The sequence below is a fragment of the Suricata suricatta genome, chromosome 9 (assembly GCF_006229205.1).
Source record: "Suricata suricatta isolate VVHF042 chromosome 9, meerkat_22Aug2017_6uvM2_HiC, whole genome shotgun sequence".
Classification (NCBI taxonomy): Eukaryota; Metazoa; Chordata; class Mammalia; order Carnivora; family Herpestidae; genus Suricata; species Suricata suricatta.
This window is the reverse complement of record NC_043708.1, coordinates 58,221,263-58,242,312: the sequence shown is the minus strand read 5'-3', so window position 1 is coordinate 58,242,312 and position 21,050 is coordinate 58,221,263. Positions and strand designations below refer to the sequence as shown.

The window sequence follows — 21,050 nt, the reverse complement described above, 5'->3', positions numbered from 1 at the left end:
CTGGTGACTAACCTCAGCTCAGTGCCCAATTCCTCTCACAATATTTTTGCTGAATAAGTAAATATGGAGCTCTACATGATTACCTGTGTGATTTTTCACATCACTGTTAGGGCCTCAAGTGGCCCATTGTGGAAGCAGTTAGCTTTGTACATGTAAACTACACTCCCAGTCAGGCAGGTCTAGTCAGGATGAACCTGAGCATTTGGCCCCAGCAGTCTTGCTCCAGGCACAGGGCATGACCCGGGGAGAGGGGCGGAGTGTTTCCGATGTTTGTATTTCAGGTGTCTCCAAAGCAGCCAATTATGTCAGGTCTCTGGGCATGTATGGAGATACCGGAAAGGATTTTGTGTTAAAGGCACAACGCTCAAGCAGAAAGACCAGTTCTCCTTTCTACTGGGTTAGCCAGGCCAAAAGAAAAAGGAGGTTCTAGGTTTGTACTAGAAGTTCATCAACTTGGGTTTGGTTAGCCCAGATGGAGGGAAACCAGCAGCAACTTCCCTCCTCATTTTCACTTGAAGAAGAGAAGCAATCCTGGATACCCCTGAAGGCTTATAAGGACCTGAAGATCTCCTGTGGGAGCATTAGTCACATACTGAGACACAGTGAGGGAACCTAATTCTTTGGTCTTGCTAGAATTTCAAGTGGTCCTGAAGAGAGCAGCCCTGAGTAGAAGCATCCAGGCTAACAACCAAGCTAAAGTTACGTGGAGAATGATTGAACTTCAGCAAAGGCGGATTCAGCTTGGCTTCTGGGATGTGTATTGTCCATGTAAAAGGAGGCTCAGCCGAGGTCTGGCAAACAACCTGGAGATCAGGGGGCGTTTTCCTTATCCAACTCATGCTCAGATTGGGCCCGGACATGGCACCCTGAGTCCCAGGCATGGTCTGCACAGGGACAGAACTCAGGGCTTGGCATTTCATCAGCGACCTACCAGCCCCTGATGGGCAGCTCCTGCAGGATTTTAAAAAACAAAACCAAAAAAACCTGCAAAGAGTTCTTTGAGAGGAAACCTGCCCCAGCAGGTCTGCCTTACACATCCCTTCAGAAATGTTTTCTTTTTCTTCTGAATATGCTTTCCTGAGTGGGCACCCTTCCTACTGTCGGCCTCTTTTGTGTGAAAGCAAAGTTGCCATCCCAACCTGGGGGAAATTCTTAGATGTGGTATCTAGTTTCTGCCTCAGAAAACCAGGAGACCCTTTCCCTGTAAACTTCATCTCCATTTCAAAGTTCTTCGAGGGACATGTTGGGCTGACACGGAAATGCTTATCCTTGTCTTCGAACTCCTTGATTTTACAAACTCCGCAGATTGTGTCGCTGGGACAATCCCTTGGTTACAAGTGAGCCCTCCCAGCCCTCATGGTCCCTCCCTGCTGCTTGGACCGAAATGACCTCCTTTATGTCCTACACCACGCCCCCAAAGGGGAAAGACCGGGATCACAGAATAATTTAGTTGATAATGGGCAGGAAAAGATTGCCCACTTCCCCTCACAGCACAGAGCTCTCATCTCCAGATGATAATGACTAAAGCAGTTACAAAAGTAAACTGCTAAGTCCCTGGGCAATTTGTTTCCTCACGTCATCTGAGTAAACGATTCCGTGTATGTCTTCCCATGTGTTCTCTCTGGGTGAGTGAGGAGAGGACCTGGCTGTTCTCTGGCCGCCCCTCGATGACTTGCAGACACTCTAATTGCAGTGGCAAAGGCCTCCCCTGTGATGAAGCATTTGCACTGCTTTGTTCTGCATCATCACAGGCTGTGGCAAAGCCAACCCACATCACATTTTACCAGGCGTGACTAAAGAATTACTATGACATTACTGTCATGTTGATGGCATCGTTTTATGGAGGCAAAGAAAAGCTTGGTCCCTACCAACCAAGCTCTCTAAAACATAGTGGCAGTGAAAAACTGAGACACATAACGAAGCATCATGCACTGCCCGTCACAGGGAAGGAACACCCTGCGCACCCAGAGTCTGTCTAAACACCAAAGATTTTTCTGTGCTAAAGAAAATGGCTGAGTTCGAGATGTCCAAGGGCAAAAAAGCTATCTCATACTTAATTTTTGAGAATGTGTTCACCTTCCTCATTCATTTCCATATCTGCTGATGACATAGAATGCCAGCGACTTTGTTTAGGAGAATTCCCTTCAGGTGAACGCCTGGCTCTTTCCTGAAGAGAAAGGAAAACAGGAATGGAGGAAAGGTCATCACAAGAGAAGAGAAGGCTATCACAAGAGGCATAAGGAAAGCAAGGAAAAATAAAAGGAAAAGGCTATCATGTGGTTTCTGCTCCATTATTATTTTTCATTCTTGCTAAAGTTGCTGGCAGATTCTCAGAGATGGCAGAGATCTTGCCTTGAAAACCGACTGGTTGTCTAGACCAGGCTTAAAGGCATCTCTTTAATTACAGCCACAGAGATGTTCTTCTTCCCTTTCATCTCAGGCCTTGTGGAGCTCAGCTCTGGCCCTCGCCATTATCTCCTGAAAGGTTATACGTGCTACATCACCATTCAATTTGTGCATCCAAACAGAAGCCTTGAAGCGTTTTCCTCTTGCTTAGGTTGGCACAGCCAGCCCATGAGGGTGTGACTTTGCTACTCTCTAGTTCGTTTTTTGTTTTCCTTGAGCACATATCGCATTAGTGTCCTGCTCTGTGCCAGATATGTCCCTCACCGTAGCTTTCACTTCAGACAACTTCCTTGAAGGGGCCATAACTATGCTTTTCTCTCCCAAAAGATGCAAACCAGGAAAATATTTGGTACTCTCTTTATAGAGTTGGATCATTTTAAAGCTGATGCAATCAAGGTGCAGAGCCTGCGAAAGAGCAGTTTTAAATGATTTGCAACAATTACTGGAAGTCAGTTAATCTGGGCAAATTTTCATGGAGGATCATAAACCGCACTTTGTATATAAAGTAACAAACTAATAGTCTTAACTGACTTCTCAGAGGCCACACAGGAAGTTGTAAAAGAGCCAATTTAAGAGCACAGTTTGTGAATCACTACTCTCCTGACATTAACATACATTTGCATAGGAACAATTTAAGAATTAACATGGGATTGGTTTGGATAATAAAAAATGACACATAAAAATGTGGACTATTATGGCATTTAGAAAAGTTTGATCAAATTATCAAATCAATTACAACAATATATAAAGTGATGCAAAATAGACTGAGTGACTTCAAAAACATAATTAACTTTGGTTACTAGGTCAAGTTATTCATTTTGTATGGGCAATATTTGAGGTGAATTTTATTTTTGTTCTTTTTTTTCTCCTGCTGCCGGATTTCTGTTTATATTAATGCTTAAGAGTGGGCCATAGACAAGAGAGGAGAAAATGTATAGCTCAAATATGCTCATTTTTATTGAGTCCAATCTTTCAAAATACAGGGAATCATGAGGGATTATAGGTAGATTTCAATTGCTATATTTGCATATGTAAGAAGGTAGCATGCAGCAATAAACTTAGTGAAGACGATATCACCAATTCTAGATAGACTTCTTTTTTTTAATGCTTATTTATTTTTGAGACAGAGAGAGTGAGAGAGAGAGAGCACATGTGCACAAGCAGAGGAAGGGCAGAGAGAGAGAGGAAGACAGAGAATCCCAAGCAGGCTCTACACCATCAGCAGAGAGCCTGCCATGGGGCTTGAACTCACGAACCATGAGATCATGACCTGAACTGGGATTAAGAGCTGGATGCTTAACTGACTGAGCCCCTCTAGTTAAAGTTCTTAGAGAACTGAGGTGCTCTCTCCTCTATTGGTGATCCAGAATAGATCTGTCATGTATTCAGAAGACTCTAATCTCAACATCAGAAATGATCATCACATCAATACCAATCCATATTTGGGTGCTTATCAGGCACTGAGTTAGTTATTTTATACACATTATTTCATCTAATTCTGAAAACCCTGGGGTAGATTTTCTTAATTCCATTTTTTTTTTTTTTACATGAGGAAACTAAGCCTAGTAACAGAGCCAGCAGAGGAGAGAGGCAGCTCTGGGTCTTTGTACTGCCTTTCACTGAGATTGCTGGCCTGGCCTAGCCTCAGTGGAAGCCATGTCTGGTTCTTGGGCAAGGCAGCTGGGAGATTTATTCAAAGTCACATAGATAGCAAGAATTTGAAACCAAGTGTCAAACACCAGATTCATGAGGGGTATTTATAAAGTTGAGACTTCCCTGAATATTGCAAATTATCTGAATTTGAAAATATAAACTGAAATAAATTCTATACCATGTGGTAATCAAGTATTCAAATCATTTTCTTAACATTTATTTATTTTTGAAAGACAGAGAGAGACAGATCATGAGCAGCGGAGGGGCAGAGAGAGAGGGACACACAGAATTGGAAGCAGGCTCCAAGCTCTGAGCTGTCAGCACAGCGCCTGACATGGGGCTCAAACCCATGAACTGTGAGATCATGACCTGAGTTGAAGTCGGAGGCTCAACCGACTGAGCCACCCAGGTGCCACATAATCTGGAATTGATTCCTAGTTCAAATCCAGCCTCTGCCACCTCCTGGCTGTATAACCGTGGGCATGGATCTCTCTAAGCTTTAGATTCTTCCTCTGTAAAATGGGATGTTACACTGGTCTCTTTGAGCTGGTATGGAGAGTGGGATGATGTTTGTAAAGAGCTTACATCTGTGTCTGGTGCATAGTAAGCCCTCAATAAATGTTAGTATCATCTCTGTACCACAAATTAGAACCGATGAATATGTCATAGATTAGTCCAACATACTGCTCAGTTAATTTAGCAAAAATAGGCCCATTACCTAAATTATATAGACCCTGGTGGTTATGTGGATGCATGCGTTTATGACTACTATAAGAAGGTAAACATCATGTCATGATTATCTTTCTCTGGTTCAAAGAACCTGCATTAAATCATGCAAAGCAAAGAGATTAGGTCTCAGAATTTCAAAAAGTAACACTGCAATTTTGTAAAACAAATGAAACATGCTAATTAAGTTATATTCAATATAGACTTCCAAACACCCAATCAAAAATGGATATGCTCAGGGCACCTGCATGGCTCAGTCCATTGAGCATCTGACTTTTAATTTAGACTCAGATCAGGATCTCACAGTTCTTGAGATAGAGGCACAGTCTGCTAATAGCACAGAGCCTGCTTGGGATTCTCTCTCTCCCTCTCTCTGCCCCTCCCCTGCTCACACTCTCCCACACCCTGTCTTTTCACTCTCTCTCTCAAAAATAAATAAATAAGTAACTTAAAAAAAATGGAAATACCGATTCTGGTATGGGATTGAGTAGTACCATAGAAGCCCATACTTAGGTTTTTTTCTGGAGGGATTTAGGACAGAGAGAACACTCATTTGTTTATTTGCTCATTCACTCAATCATTCTCTTTTGTTCATGTGATTAATATTTATGGAGTGTTGCTAAGCTGTGCTTGGGTGGTGCTGAAGATACTGGGGTGAATCACAAGAGCTTTTCCCTGTCCTTACGGAGTTTACAGTCCATCAGTGAGAGAGAGGATATTACACTAATAGAAAACAACTAAGGAATACAAAGGTGATGAATGCTTTCAACGAGAACTGTGTCTTTTAGTCATTCTACCACTGCAGATGAGATCAGGAAGAACCTTGAGCTGCTTAGGCTGGAGAAGAAATGCTTGTTCGACTGCCTCAGGTATTTGGGTGGGGATACTGGTCTTGAAACAGATGTTCATTGCTGGCAGTGGGGTCCCTGCTTGATTTGAAGAGGTGCTCAACATAGAAGCCAGACACATTAGGGCATGGTGAGAAGACCAGACAAAGCAATCCTATCAAATCCATGACCTCAGACACTGTGTAGCCCTCCCAGGACAAAATGCATCCCAAGGGAGGAGCCACCTAGGCACCTTTATTTGCTCTAATATCAATGCCGCAGCCCTGGGTCAGAGTGCTGTCTTTCTCTGAGATTGTTCCTCTGGCCAGAGAAACTGGGTCTGAGTCCTGGGAACTCCTGCTAAAAGCAGAAACAATGGAGGAAAAAATACGTCCAAGAAGAGTGGTTTTCATATATAATCTCCATGAGACATAAAAGCACAAGCTGCTTTTGATTGGAGACCAAGATAATGTAACAGAAGGGCCTGTAAACTTACACTGTAACACATACATACTTTGGCACAAGACCAGAATGGCTTTGATGGACCTAGAGCTCCAGCAGTTCAGGCAGTGACCCCAAATGAAGCACTTGCCAGCAGGTGTGGCTGTGACCATAAACAGCTTTTATAGTCATGGAAGACAGTGTTCCTAGTGTTGTGTTGATGGCAGGCCCCTAGCAGGGTCTGTGACAAGGCTGCCCACATGCCTTCACATGTTACAGGAGCTCTTCTGCACAGGTCACCTGAAGCCTGAGGAAGAATGTGGTGAACCACAAATTAACTAGCCATCTTGCTCTTGACCACATAAGAAACTCTTTGTGCAGACTTCTGGAACTAGTTGAACAAGAAAGCATGTGTCTTCTTCTCTTTAAAACTGAATGGGCTCTATGACTATTTTTACCAATAGAATGGGTAGAAGTGATTCTGGGCCAGTTTGGGGACCCAGGCTTTAGGCAACTGAAAGCTTTCACTTCCTGTATTTTTGTATTTCGCTCTTGGTGCCCTGAGCTGCCACAAAATAAGTCTGATTACCTTGAGGTCACCGTTTTCTGAGAAGCCCAAACCCTGGAGGATGAGCTCTTCCTGTATGGAGAGAGCTTAGTGTGAAGGGGCCCTAAGGCACCAAATGTGTGTGTGTGTGTGTGTGTGTGAAGAGACCACCTTGGAAATGATGACCTAACTTCAGCTGCCTTACTTAGCTGACCATGTGGAACAGAAAGGAAGCGACAGGCCAAGCCCTTCTCATATTCCTGGCCCACAAAAGGGTGAATGAAGTAACATGGTTGTTTTAGTCTCCAGTGTTTGGGGGGTAGTTTGTGACACAGCAGAAGATGACTAGAACAGAGGTCTTAAGGAAGAGTACCAGTACCCATGATGCGGCTGATGGGTGCCATGGAGTGGAAGCTAACGCTTGCTTCCAGTCAGCTGTGGCCTGGGAAAACTGAGATTATATTAGAAAAGATGAAAAATTAAAAAAAAAGAGAGAGATAAAGGTTATACACTGCACCGTTTTGGTTTTCCTGCTGCGGTTTTTTGTTTTTCTGGCTCCTCCTATGTATCCTTTTCCTTTGTTACTCCCCAAACCTATATGTTCAAGAACATCTGTCCTCAGACTTTCTCTTCTCTCATTTGGACATTACTTACTCTCTTCAACTTCAACCACTCCTCTATACAGATGGCAGGATGTGATAGTCCAGCTCCAAAGTCTGCCTTGGGCTACACGTTCTTACTCTTGAAGGCCTGCTGGACGCCTCTCAGCACCTGAAGCTTGGCGAGTCCAAGATCAAACTCTCTTCCCATACGAACTCATTTTCTCCATCCATCTGCCCAACTTCTGTTAACGGTTGTCAGCTTTCGGGTCCCTTGAATTACTAACTCATTCCCTTCTGGAATATCCTTCTTACATTCTCTTCTCATTCCTCAAGTTCTAGCATTGACTTCAGTAGCCTGTAACTGGTTTCCCCACCTTGTCCCATCTTTCCCAACTATGATCTAATCCAGCCTTTTGCCTACTGTGAGTTGCAACCTATCAGTGAGTTATGAAAATCAATTATAATCAGGACTGTTTAAAAAAGCAGAAACAGAATAGAATAAAACAGAATAGAAAGCATGAGCATTTGCATATAGTAAAGGTATTATTGTGTACAAATTTTGTTTTAATTAGAAATGTACATTTTAGGGGTGCCTGAGTAGCTCAGTTAAGTGTCTGACTTCGGCCTAGGTCATGATATCAAGCTTCATGAGTTCAAGCCCTGTGTTGGACTCTGTGCTGGCATCTTGGAGCCTGGAGCTGCTTCGGATTCTGGGTCTCCCTCTCTCTGTGCCCCTCCCCCACTCAAGCTCTGTCTCTCTGTCTCTGTCTCTCTCTCTCTCAAAAATAAACATTAAAAAATTAAAAAAGACAAAGAAATGTACGTTGTAAACCTGCATGTACCAAGTTGTAATGAAAAATGTATCTCTTGGGGCACTGGATGGCTCAGTCCATTAAGTGTCTGAGTCTTGATTTTAGCTCAGGTCATGATCTCACATTTTATAGGTTCAAGTTCTGTGTCTGGTTCTGGGCTGGTGCCACAGAATCTGTTTGGGATTCTCTCTCTCTCCCTCTCTCTCAAAATAAGTAAATAAAAATTTAAAAATGTATCTTTTACTGTGGGTTGTGATCAAAGAAGATTGGCAAAATAGTGGTCTGAGTTGTACATTCCTGCTGGACTAATGTTCCTAACGTATAGTTAAGTCTTATTGCTCTCTTGCTCAAATGCTTCTGATAGCTAACTGTTGTAACCAAAGGAAGTGCCCATTCTCATTCTGGGTTCCATGACTTACCTGACTTAACTTAATTTCCTTTCTAATTTATATCCCACTGTCTTTCTCCATAAGCTCCTAGCCACAGTGAGCTGTGGTCTATTCCCTGAACAAATCCCATGCTTCCCATCCTCTCGTACTTTGCTTACCTTGTTCCCTTTGCCTGTCCTGGTTTCTCCCAACACCTCCAGATAATGACTCCATTTTAATGCTAAGAGGCACTGTGGCATGGTGGGAAAGATCAGTCCTTGGAGTCCTACCAACCACACAGATTGTTACTCTCTCAACAAATTATAGAGTCTTGAGACAGAATTTCTGTATATCTAAGAAGGGACTTATTGGCATGGAGATTATTTAAGGCAACACACATAATTCATTCAGTATAATGTGCACCAGCCAGTAAGTTTCTGTGAATGGGGGCCAATGTCTCCAACATGCCAATACTGTGTGATGACATTTATGTTCATAATGATGTGGCTATCACTTACATTGTAATAATTATGACATAATATAAACTATTATGACATAATATCAGGCATGTTAGAGATGCTCAAATGTTAATTCTTTCTTCTGTCTTACTCTAACCCTTCTGATTTTGTTCTATCTTCTATTTAGTAATTCCTATGCTTGTTAATTTTTTAGTGGACTTAATACTCCTAGGTTAGGATATGGTTTTCATATAGGAAGTGATCTTAAAAAATGGAATGGGATTGGAGGCAAAAATGCTGCCACACTGTATTCTAGCCAGAGGAACGTTCCACATATGTGGGCCCTGAATATACTAACTGAGAGAAAATCTTGACTCTTTATCTTGATTTTGTTCTGCATTCATGGAATGGTTGCATGTATCCCACTTAAGGACTGTGTCCATAAGTACCTCCTCTTAAGAGTGGAAAAGATTGTAGTATGAAGATTTGCCTTAGAGAGAGGATATGAAGATCAAGTCCATAAATTTTGTGCAGTACCCTGGCAAAATCAGTACAAAAGTAAAAAGTGAGAACCTGAAATGAGTTATTTTAGGGGAGAAAGGAGGCACCAAATCTTGAAAAGTTGGAATGAGTCAAAGATATCAAAGATCAAATGTGTAAGTCCCAGGACTACACTTACTCACTTCTTGTAGTGAATGCTCTTTTCCTCCTAATCCATTATGCTAATCCATATGCCACATCTTATGAGGCCAAGGTGAAAACTAATCAGGCTCTATTGTAACTAAGCCTGTTTAGCTGACACATGACACCCAAAAGGGTTTCTGGCCCAGCAAATCAAGTCCACTGGTATCTGCGGGGAGGTGATGAATAATGAGGTGATCACAGAGGATTGTCTCACCAGGGCACTTTGTGAGGAGGTGGCAAAACAGGCTTCGGATCTGAGGTTTTAACCCCTTTTTACTGGACATCTGGTGCTGCAAATACTGCTTTGACGAGGCTGTTGTAATCCTTACACACATCTGGGCCAACTCCCGTAGCACTGTTTCACTGAATTTTGCAGTGTGGAAAGGCATGTAGCTGCCTGCAGATCCCTACTCTAAGAATCTTTAGGATTCCAATTGGCTCTTCACATTTTGGTGGCCCTAGAATCACCTACTGGCAACAGCCTTTGTTTAATGGCTTTGCACATTTGCAATGGGCTTTGGAGAATCAGGAAGCACAAGAGATGTACCAGTGTCAGTGGTGTCAAAATGTCATTGTCAGTGTCAAAATGGACAAGGAGAGAAGCAATTGTGTCACTTTCCATTAATGTTGACAGCCTTAAAGCACAAACAGAAAACCCAAATCAGTAAACTGGCAATCACCTGGGCTTAACTACCAAGTAATTTATTTTTGATACTACATCTGTAATCCATTTGGCTACAACAAAAGCACACGAATTGCTTGAGGCTAACTGGAAGTTGCTTTCAGACAGACCTGAGTCCCTGTATCTCCAAATTCTATGACAGTGGGAAGGTTACTCAACTGCTCTAAATTTTAACTTCCCTGTCTGTAAAATGAGATAGTAATAGAAGTTGTATTTTAGGTTGTTTAGAAGATAAGATGGTTAATGCATGTACAAGGCGAGCACAATGCTCAGGTAAGTACCCAACTAGCAAAAGTTACCGTTATAATTACTCAAGATGCTAAAAATCCATGTGCTACATTATCTCTATTGTAAACTTCCTTTACAAAGCATTATGATATCACTTGATGTGACATCACCTGGAATTGCTGCAGCTGAAGAGATGGGGAACACGGATGATAGATTGTTACTAAAAGGTCTGCAGGTACACAGATTTATTTGGAAATGCAATAGTGAGAGTCTAGATAACAAAATTTGTTTCTTGGTCTTTGTTTTCTAGCTTGGTTCTTTTTTTTAATGTTTTTCTTTTTAATTTTTGAGAGAGAAAGAGAAGGAGTGTGGGTTGGGGAGGGGCAGAAAGAGGGGGGGCGGGGGACACAGAATCTGAAGCAGGCTCCAGACTCTGAGCTGTCAGCATGGAGCCCGACATGGGGCTTGAACCCACGAATGAATCATGAGATCATAACCTGAATTGAAGTCGGATGTCGCATACTTAATTGACAGAGCCACCCAGGCACCACTAGCTTGGTTCTGTATATTCCCAACAATTACAAATTCTTCCTCCCTTTGAAAGTTGTAAGGGCAAACATGTGCTCTTCCTTGGATATTCTCACTGAGGGAAGAGCTTGATTTTGAGGGAGTTTTCTTTCTTTTTTCTTCTTTTGAACCACTTTATTGAGGTATGACTGACATGCACCAAGCTGTACATATTATGTATACAACTTGATGAATTTGGAAATAAATCTATATCCATGAAACTAACCATCACCACAATATCCCTTGAATATATCCATTGCTCCAAAAGTTTTCTTCCTGCCTTCTTTATTATATTATTGTTATTATTATTATCGTTTGAAGGAGTTTACAATAGCCCTTCAACCAGTATTGCTTTTAAAATGGTATCAGTTTTAGGGCGCCTGGATGGCTCAGCCAACTGACTTTTGATTTTGGCTTAGGTCATGACCTTGTGAGTTGTGGAGTTGAGCCCTGTGTCAGGCTCTACAGTGACAGTGAAGAGCCTGCTTGGAATTCTCTTTATCCCTTTCTCTCTGCCCCTCCCCAGCTCACACATGTGCTCTTTCTCTCTCTCTCAAAATAAATAAATAAATAAATAAAAATTTTTAAAATGGTCTTAGTTTTGAAGGTCATTTGCAATTTAGGAATTTTTTTAGTATTGGGAAAGGATTTTAAGATAAAATCCTAGTGATCACAAAACAGCTAGATTTCTACAAGTCCACTCTCATCATATTATTTTCATATCATCCAAATGCTTAACAAGGATGGCAATTTATCTTTGGATGGCCTATGTTTACATATTTCCTCTCCCAAGGGTATATTAGGGTTTTAGCTTTCTGAGTTGCTTAAAATTCTTTTTAAAATATGGAGACCCATGTTTTTGCTACAAAGATAGAAACCATGACAAGGAAAGTGAAGACAGCTCTCAGAATAGGAACCTCAAATGGCACTGAAATACTTAAATTGTTGTGTCATTTCTATTTTTATATTTGTTTAACAAAGACTTCTTACTTTTATACTTCTGGGATGACCATTGTTTTTTATCTTATTAAGCGTCACATCCTCACAGGGCCTGGTATAGAGTTTGGTGTGAAGATGAACAATCTACATTTCCAGTCAGGTCAGAGACTCTGGCGCCTCCAAAGGCAGCGTCCACACGCCTTCAGAGAGCTGTCTAGAATCCCCCATCTAAGCCAGCGGGCTCCAGTCTAGACAGAGCTTGTCTCTAAGACCAGGACCTGAAGGACTGCCCTCTTGGTTTATATCTATTTCAGAAAGCATTACACTATGTATACACAGCATTTGCTGTTGATTATTTATGATTTCTGGTGAATTCTAGAAAATGTTAGGCATCATGCTCTTGGTGAGGCATATAATCCCCTATTATAACTGTTTCTATGAGGAAATCAGATTTGACGTATGTCTTTCTTACTTATGTAACCTTTGCTGGGAATGTAGGTAGATTTGGAGGCTGCCTGTATTTCATTTTGCCATATGTAATTATGTTATATGTATAATCAGTCTTAAAAATGTGTTGGCTATATTCTGTTACTCTTGTAACCCTCTTGACTTTCTGCATATCTGCTTTATTTAGATGTTGTTTAACTTACACTCTGATGTCCACCTTATGCTCTCATGTAATTCTAGTCTACTTTTCTTCTCTATCAAGAAATCTAAATTTAAAGCCCCTTCCTGGGGTTCAGATCTAAGGTCTTACGTTCTGACTCCACAGCACAGTAACTAATATGTCAACATTCCACCATGATAAACAGGTGAAGATGTAAGTTTTCAAGACTAATCTCTTGTTAGATACAAGTTTTGTTATCTGACAGCCTATCTGGTCTTCAGCCTAACTGCTATATTTAAATTTTAATATGCTTTAAGAAATGATTGCCTAATATTTCTCTTAATTTGTAAATCTCAGCATTCTTTAAGTACCCTGTGAGTCTTATAAAAACAGAAACACTACAACTAAAGAAAAACAAAAAAAGATACAAAATACACCACTGATTCAATCATATTTTTGCAATTGTCATTTTGGATAATAGCCAAGAGTGGATTTTTCTGATGCGGCTTCTGAATGCAAAGTACAATTCTCTCCATTGTTATCAGAACAAAGATCACTTACTTTGAATGGCTCAGTCTGTGTAAACACAGCTGGTCCAATAGCTCAAGTGGCAACGAAGCACACTGCCACAGAAGAGCTGGTCTCAGGTGTGACCCGAGTACTCAGACGCACTTGTGCAAAAAGCCCAGAGGCCATACTGTCTTTTCCCAATAGAGAACAGTAACTTGTGCTCTCTAGACACGTTTCTCCCTTGCTAAACTTAGAACCTCAGAACTGGATATAACCTTTTGCAGTTCCCAGATAAGCAAAGTTTCAAAAACTTTGGGGAGGACTTTCATAAAGTTGCCAATTTTAAGTCTCACCAGGTAAGATATATCAAATGAAAAGTTGTTACCAGCTACCATCGCCATCATTTTATTAAAAAGAACATTTTAACATAAAACATTAATAAATTGAATACACTGAAGCTTTACAAAAACTGCTGTCTTCTTAGTTTATGGTGTATCGGAGAACATGTTGTCCCACACAGTGCGGTGTTAGGGCCCACTGGCCTCACCCCTGTCTGATACATGCTGATTATGGATGTACAGAGATCCGAGCTCAGGAGCAGTATTACATGGAGCACCATTTTCCTCCGGGCCAATGACGGAAGAGCTTGCCAAACCCTAAGATTTAACATTGCCAGAATGTGCCACTTCAAGGCCACCGCTTGGCCACAAGGGACTGCTCACAGGCCACATGGACTCCTTCAGGAGCAAGTCATGTCACTGAGAGCCTTCATAAGAAGTGAAAAGAGAGAACTCTGGTAGCCTGGGACTCAGCAGCCATATTTCAACTGTATCAGAATCAGAGCAAGGGGAATCTTTTAGTATTTAAAAATCACATCCAGACCCTTTAAACTACATGTTTAGAAATACTTGATATTTATCCTGAGGATAAATCCTGAGATGTGAAAATCTCCAAATATGTGACTACAGAGATATATGCCTAGGCCACTCACTTTTTAAATAGTTTTTTTTGTTTGTTTGTTTTTGAGACACTTATATTTATTTCCAAAACATATTAGCTTCTCAAACCAAGAAAATGTTTTGGTTTTTGAAAATGTTTATTTATTTATTTATTTTGAGAGAGAGGGGGAGAGAGAGAGAGCGCATCAGAGGTGCGGGAGGGGAAGAGAGAGAGAGACAGAGGGGAGGAACCCCAAGCAGGCTCCACTACGTCATCACAGAGCTCAATGTGGGGCTCAAACTCATGAGATCATGACCAGAGCCGAAGTCAAGAGTAAGACACTCAACTGACTGAGCCACCCAGGTGCCCCGCCAGCAAATGTTTTTGAAAGATTTATTAATTTTATTTTTTATATAATGACTATTTTTCTTTTTCACCAAAACCAAGTTTTTAATCACCCTAAGAATTACTTCCCAGGTTAGGAGTAAGAAATAAAAACAACTGATCGGAGAGGGATGCTGAGTCGCTGACTAGACCAACCCACTAGATCCTCAAGTACTGTCTAACTCTAGCTTCAAAGTACATGTGATTCAAATTTGAACCTCAGCAAAACTGCCAATTAACACATCACAAACCTTCATGGTCGATTGCAAATATTCAAGACCTAGAGTGTTAAATCTGTGAATACCCCGGGTCCCCTGCATAGTTCTCTGGCAGCTCAGTGTTACATAATTTAGGGTGAGGAACCTGCGTGGCTGCAGGAATGGTAACAATCACGGACTACATCTTCCTTTGTTGCAATTCACAGCACAAGAAAATAAAAGCAAAATATATTTTTAAAAATGAACATACCAATCGCCCACATTGGTTTTTCTTGTTTTCACTCTGCACTGGCATGGGATATATGGATATTATGAATTAAGAATTTGGGAGATCACTAAACAGTGTTGAGGAGAAAAAGTTGGTTAAAGGTCTCCATTGTTGAACTATCATGCTAAAGAAAAATATCTCACATTTACCAGCATTCTTGAGGATTTGATGTTCTTTCAAAATAAACTTAAAATACTTTGCCTGGTTGGACGCATGATGACAGATTTTGAGACGGTGTGGGCGGGGGGGGGGGGATCTCCTACCAGCCACTGGGTGGCTAAACAACAATGTGGAATGTTTGTATCTTCTCAGCTGTGAGTGATGCGTTAGTCCCCCAGACTCTGCTGGGATACAAGGCTCACCATCTAAGGTGCCCATGCCACCAGGAGCCATATCAATTAACATTCATTTGGAAAGATTCTTAACTGGCCTAAATGTGGTAAGTCAGGAACAGAATATGTGATCGAAATATCTCTATGCTTGGCTCATCCTCAGATTTCATCAGTCTCAGAAGTTTAAAAGCCAAAGCAACATATATTTAGTTAAGTATTTATTCAAAATCTAGAATTCTGTTTTGAATAAGTTACAAAAGAAGAAAAATAAATGGTCCCTGTCCTAAAGGAGCTCAAATCTCATCTTGAAAAGAAGCGGCACAATAAGAGCAGATATAGTAGTGCTGTTTACTGAATGCTTCCCAGATGCCTGCTACTGTGCAGTTTCCCTTAATCCTCATGATAATCCCGTGCATAGAGTTCTAAGGTTGTCAGTAGGTTATAGATGAGAATACTGAGGCTTAACCAAGTGAAATCACTTACCCCACTGGGTCTCTGACTCCCAAGCACATGCTTTTAACCACTGCATCATGTATACATACATATGTACATACATATATAAATACATACATACATACATGACAGTGAGGGGAAACAAGAGTTACACAAAATGAAGGTTCAGTGGTACTTACTGATGCTTTAAGTAATGAATACACATGAGTTATATTAAAGGTCTATTTGAGGAATATTTGTGCTAGTCTTGTCTACGCCTGCTGAGCAGGTGATGGAAATGCCCAGCTATCAGCTCAAACTCCTTCTTTTCTCTGTGGAAGGAACTTCTGGAAGTGCTTTCTTTGTATTCTTCTAAGAGACAAGTCACCTCTTGCCAGTTACTGTAGTGATTTATGTAGGTCTTATAATTCTCTACTAGACTGTAAGCTCTTGAACCAAAAGGATTTGGCTGCTTTCTCAACGTTGAGCAACTGTTTTGTACATAGTAGGAACTTGACCTTTGTAAATTCTAACAAATGTCTCAGCAGATATAGGGAGCAGTCACTTAGTATGTGTTCTTGATTTTTTAAAAAATTTATATTGTTAGTTTCTACAATTGATTTGGCTTGCATATCAGCAGATATTAGTCCATATGACATTGGAAGAAAGTATTTAAAAGGCAGACAAAAATAGAATGCTTTTCTCAGTAGTTTTCCTGAGATTACCTCAGTAATGACAGAAAGGGAAAAAGAACTTATAGTCTGCTATACAGATTTTGATAGCCATATATTCTGGACTCCAAATTCTAAAATGAACAGAAGGCTCTATATCCATTTTATTAATAGCAGTTGAGTTATTTTTAGAGACTAGTTTTAAATGAAAAACAGTAAGTCACAGGAAGAACTCAGATTATCTGAGTTGGCCCATGAGAATATTGACTCATTTTAGAAATCTTTCTCTCCTCAATAATGTTCTCAGTTGGGTCATCGATCCTGTCATTTTATTTAAACAAGTTGTTATACATTAAAGGAAAAAGCTGATGTTTGTATTTTAGAAATAACCATTATTTAAAATATTTGAATGAAAACTTAAAATAATTTAAGATTGATCCAAATGGCACTGATCTATAAAATTATTTTAATCACCCCTGCAGCAGTATAATATTGATCAATATACAACATTAATCACGTACTTCATTCTTATCATCCATGAGATTTTACCTCCCTCATTCAAGAGCTGCATAGGGTGTATTCTGTCATTGCTCTTTGCCAAAGAACTGTTGAGTAGGCATTAATTGCTAATGGATTTGTAAAAAGAAGAATGCCAGCTTTAGTGAAAGGAAAATGACTGCCATCCAGGAAACCAACAGCAGAAAAGGGGAAGAGTAGAAACTGAGTCCCATGTTTTAGTTCTCGGAAGACTTAGATCTATCCTGAGTGCTACACATAAGAACCATGTAAAGTAACCAAGGATATGACGTCTGGGTAGCTATCTAGAAAAGATCTTTTCCCTGCTAATTTATATAATTTTACAAATTGACAAAAATCCTAGGGGCTTCACAAGTCAAAAACAGCCAACCCAGGTTGTAGGAAAAGCGATACTGGTGTGCAGCATGGGGCTGCTGCAAGGGCCGCATGCTGAACAAGGGTTCTCCCCGGCAGAAGTCACCAGGATAGACACTGAAAGCAAAGTTTGGAAGACTGGATGTGTATAAAACCCACTGAAAGAGAAAAAAACTTTTACATTCCATAACCAAGCAAGTAATAAGGAACTTTTTCTTGACTGTCCCCAAGCAGAGAGCTCCTCATGCTGCTCTTACATTGCTCAGAGCTGTGATTGCCCTTTGTGCCAGTGGCCCGCCCACATCTAGTGAGGATTTAAGTTATTTGCTTTGAACTCATCAATACCAGCCATCATATTCAACAACCTCCCCACTTCCATCCAGACATCCTACCCCAATATTTCCTTGACTTCTTACTTTTCAAAATTCTCTGCACCACCTCCATTGAGCATCCTGTTTGCAAGGTAGGGCACTGCATAGCCTGGAATGAGGCACTCAGAGACACTAAATGCCATCAAGCCATATTTCTGTCCTTTCCTCAGCCCTCTTACTGCTTTGGTTCAATCACATCTGCCTTTCAACCTCATCAGTACCTGCTTCTTCCATCTCTCCCACTTGTCAATCTGTTAGGAATTCTCTTGGATTCTCCTTTTTCCTTATTTTGAGAATATTCCTTTATTTTTTGCAATTGCACTCAGTCCATCAATTCTTAAAAACTTCCACCAACTGTTTCCTTTCCATCAACTGCTCCTATACTAAGGTTTCAGCATCACTCTATGACATGATCTAATGATTGGTGCCACCCCAAATGTATAGTGCCCAGTGTCAAATGGGGGCTCAGTGTGACTCTTGACAATCCTGTTGTGAGTTCCTGGTCTTTTCTCTCTTCTATTATCATGGGTGCTATTTCTTACCTACACATCACCTTTCTCAAGTTCCCTCTTCACTCCCAGTGGATAATCTGGCCTTCTATTTCACAGAGTAAACAGTGGTTATCACAGAGGATATCTGTCAACATCTAGCTCCCCACCTTCAAATCTATTTACCTTTACACATCTTGTCTCAGAGAATTAGAGATACCCCGCTTGTTAGAGTGTATTTGTCTACTGATATCTTTGGCTCATCCCTCCTTAAATGTTTTGATCTGTCAATTATCCCTTTTTTCACATAAAACCTAGCTTACGTACTTCTTACCTTAAAAAAAACCCCACAAAATTTGACCTCTGTATTGGGTTGAATAGTGATCCCAAAGAGATATGTCCAAGTCCTAACTCCTAGTACCTACGAATGTGAACTCATTTGGAAATAGGGTCTTTGCAGATGTAATTAACTTAAAGATCTTGAGATGAGATCATTCTGGATTAGAGTAGGTCCTAAGTCCAATGACAAGTGTTCCTATAAAAGAAAGGGAGAAAACACGCAGAAGAGATGGTCATGTGAAGATGGAGGCAGAGACGGATTATGCTGCTACAAGCCAAGGAATGCCGAGGATTGCCAGCAGCCACCAGGAGCTAGGAGACAGGCATGGAACAGACTCTCCCTTACAGCCTCCTGAAGGAATCACCTCTGCAGATACCTTGAATTTGAACTTCCAGCTCTCAGACTGTGAGAGAATACATTTCTGTTGTTTTAAGCCATGCAGTCTGTGGTATTTTTTATAGCAGGACTAGGAAACAAATATACACTCCATTCCACAAGCCCTTCTATTTATCAATGATTTCAGTCTTTTTATTTCCTTCTGAGAGAAGAACCTACATTCCTTATTCTCTGTCTCTTACCTTACCACTGTCACTGAAATGTGATCCTCATAGTCATTATCTTCCATTGTCCACCCTTATGATCTCATTTAACCTTAATTACCCTTCCTGAAGACTATCCATCTCAAATACAATCACACTGGGGGTGAACATAGGGCTTTGACATTTGAATTTAGGGTCAAGAGGACATAAACATTCAGTCCATAACAGTTTGCAAAGAACTTAACTCAGTTCCTGGCATGAAGTAAGTGCTCCAAAGTATGGCAGGTTCCTCACTGCCATTCATTCATTTATTCATGCATTCAACAGTGTTTTAGTGAGAGTCTGGTAGTTATGTTAAGAGCTGGGATAAAAATGTAAATCTTCCAGAGTGTTCACCTTTAAGCCATTTCCAGTCAGGTCAGGGGGCAGATTCATTAATTGATGATGAGTGTGGTGATCGAAGTGTCCATAGGGTGGAAAGGTGGGTGAAGAAAAGCTGAGGAGCATATCATACCTCAGCTGAGTCTGGACCAAATGGTCGAAATGGCCAGGATAGAAAAGGAGCAAGAGTGTTCTAGGCAGAGGAAACAGCACATGTAAAGACATATGTGAGCAATCATGGCATGTTCCAGGACAGGAGTGATCTGGTGTGGCCAGGGTACACAGTGTGTGTGTGGGAAATCAAAACTGGAGAGGGAGAGAAGGACAGATGATGAAATAGCTCACATTCTAATTCTGAAAATCCTGGGGAGCCATTGAGGAATTTAAGGTAGAAGAATGACCCACTCAGATTCATTTTCAAACACCAGTTCATGGGGTAAAAAAATGGCTCCATCACTTGCTGTCTTTGGGACTCATGAGAATTACTTAATCTCTCTGTCTCATTTTCTCATCTGGTAAATGGAAAAAATAGATAAAAATACTACCTCAGAGGGTTGCTGTGGGTGATTAAACTATTATGTGTAAAAGACTCAGTGTCTGACACATTTGATATGCTTCATGAACATTATTTATTATCATTATTTTATTTTATTTTTTTAATGTTTATTTATCTTGAGAGATAAAGAATACATATGAGCATGTGTGAGTCAGGGAGGGGCAAAGAGACAGGAGGAAAAAGAATTCCAAGCGGGCTCCTCACTGTCAGCACAGAGCCCGATGCAGGGCTCAATCCCATGAACTGTGAGATCACGACCTGAGCCAAAATCAAGAGTCGGATGCTTAACTGAGCGAGCCACCCAGGTACCCCATTATCATTATTTTAATAAGAGTACTTTGGCAACATAGGAAGCATTCAAGGAGCATCTCAGGACACCTCCCTCAGGAAGCAAACGCACATATCCTGATGGCCCTTTCCTGTGCACCATGCTCAGATGCCGTGGCCTCCTTTCTATTCTCCACCCCACCAAGATCACTCCGACTTTTTTCCTTTGCACTTGCAGTTCCTACAATCCAGAATGTTCTTTCTCCCAGCTTTTTGCAGGGCTAACTTCTCATCATTCAGTATTCAGCTCAAATGTAGTCTTTTCAGAGAGACATCCCTTGACCATCATAGGTAAGGTTTAGTAAGTTCATTCACTAATCCATCTATTTTTTTTCTTATACAAGTTGTCACTGTCTGAAATGGTCTTTTGCATTTATGTCTTCATTTTCTTTTTCTTTCTCTAGAATGTAAGCTACCTTGTCTGTCTAGTATACCCAGAACAGGCTTGTTCATGGAGTGAATGAATGAGTGAATAACCACTTGAACTGGGGAGAAGGAAAGGGAAGGAACTAACATATGTTGGGTAGTCACTGTACCCACTGTGGCCCACAGACCCCTCTCCTGGATTACTGCAAATGCCTCCAAACCTGTCGCTCTGCCTTTAACTCCACCCAATCAATCACGTAATTAAAACCCCATTCTGTTGTTCCATATTGGGTCAAGTTTGGTTCTCATTAAAACTCCAACAGCACTGAGGGCAGCAGCCACTCCCTAACACGTCTTCTATACCTTCTAACCTTATGTTTCTCCCTCTTACCAAGACCTCTTATGAGAATCTAATGAAGACTATGAACTCCCTCAGAAAAATACATGTAGACACCAAAACATGTCTGTTGGCTTCATACCCCTCAGGGTC

At 40.9% G+C, this 21,050-nt stretch overlaps 1 protein-coding gene and 1 long non-coding RNA gene across 3 annotated transcripts in view; both read right to left on the bottom strand.

The window, feature by feature from the left end:
- The window catches only part of SLC25A21 (solute carrier family 25 member 21), a 490,980-nt gene that overhangs the window by 77,190 nt on the left and 392,740 nt on the right, over nt 1-21,050 (bottom strand). The gene's annotated exons all lie outside the window — the stretch shown is intronic.
- Nucleotides 1,819-8,847, bottom strand: LOC115302795. 2 transcript variants are annotated; one of them, XR_003913636.1, is made up of 3 exons: nt 8,562-8,847; nt 6,127-6,360; nt 5,912-5,972 (listed from the first exon to the last, which is right to left on the bottom strand). It is a non-coding gene; the product is annotated as an uncharacterized LOC115302795 (long non-coding RNA). The 2 variants fall into 2 exon arrangements; XR_003913635.1 differs by lacking the exons at nt 5,912-5,972; nt 6,127-6,360 and adding an exon at nt 1,819-2,167.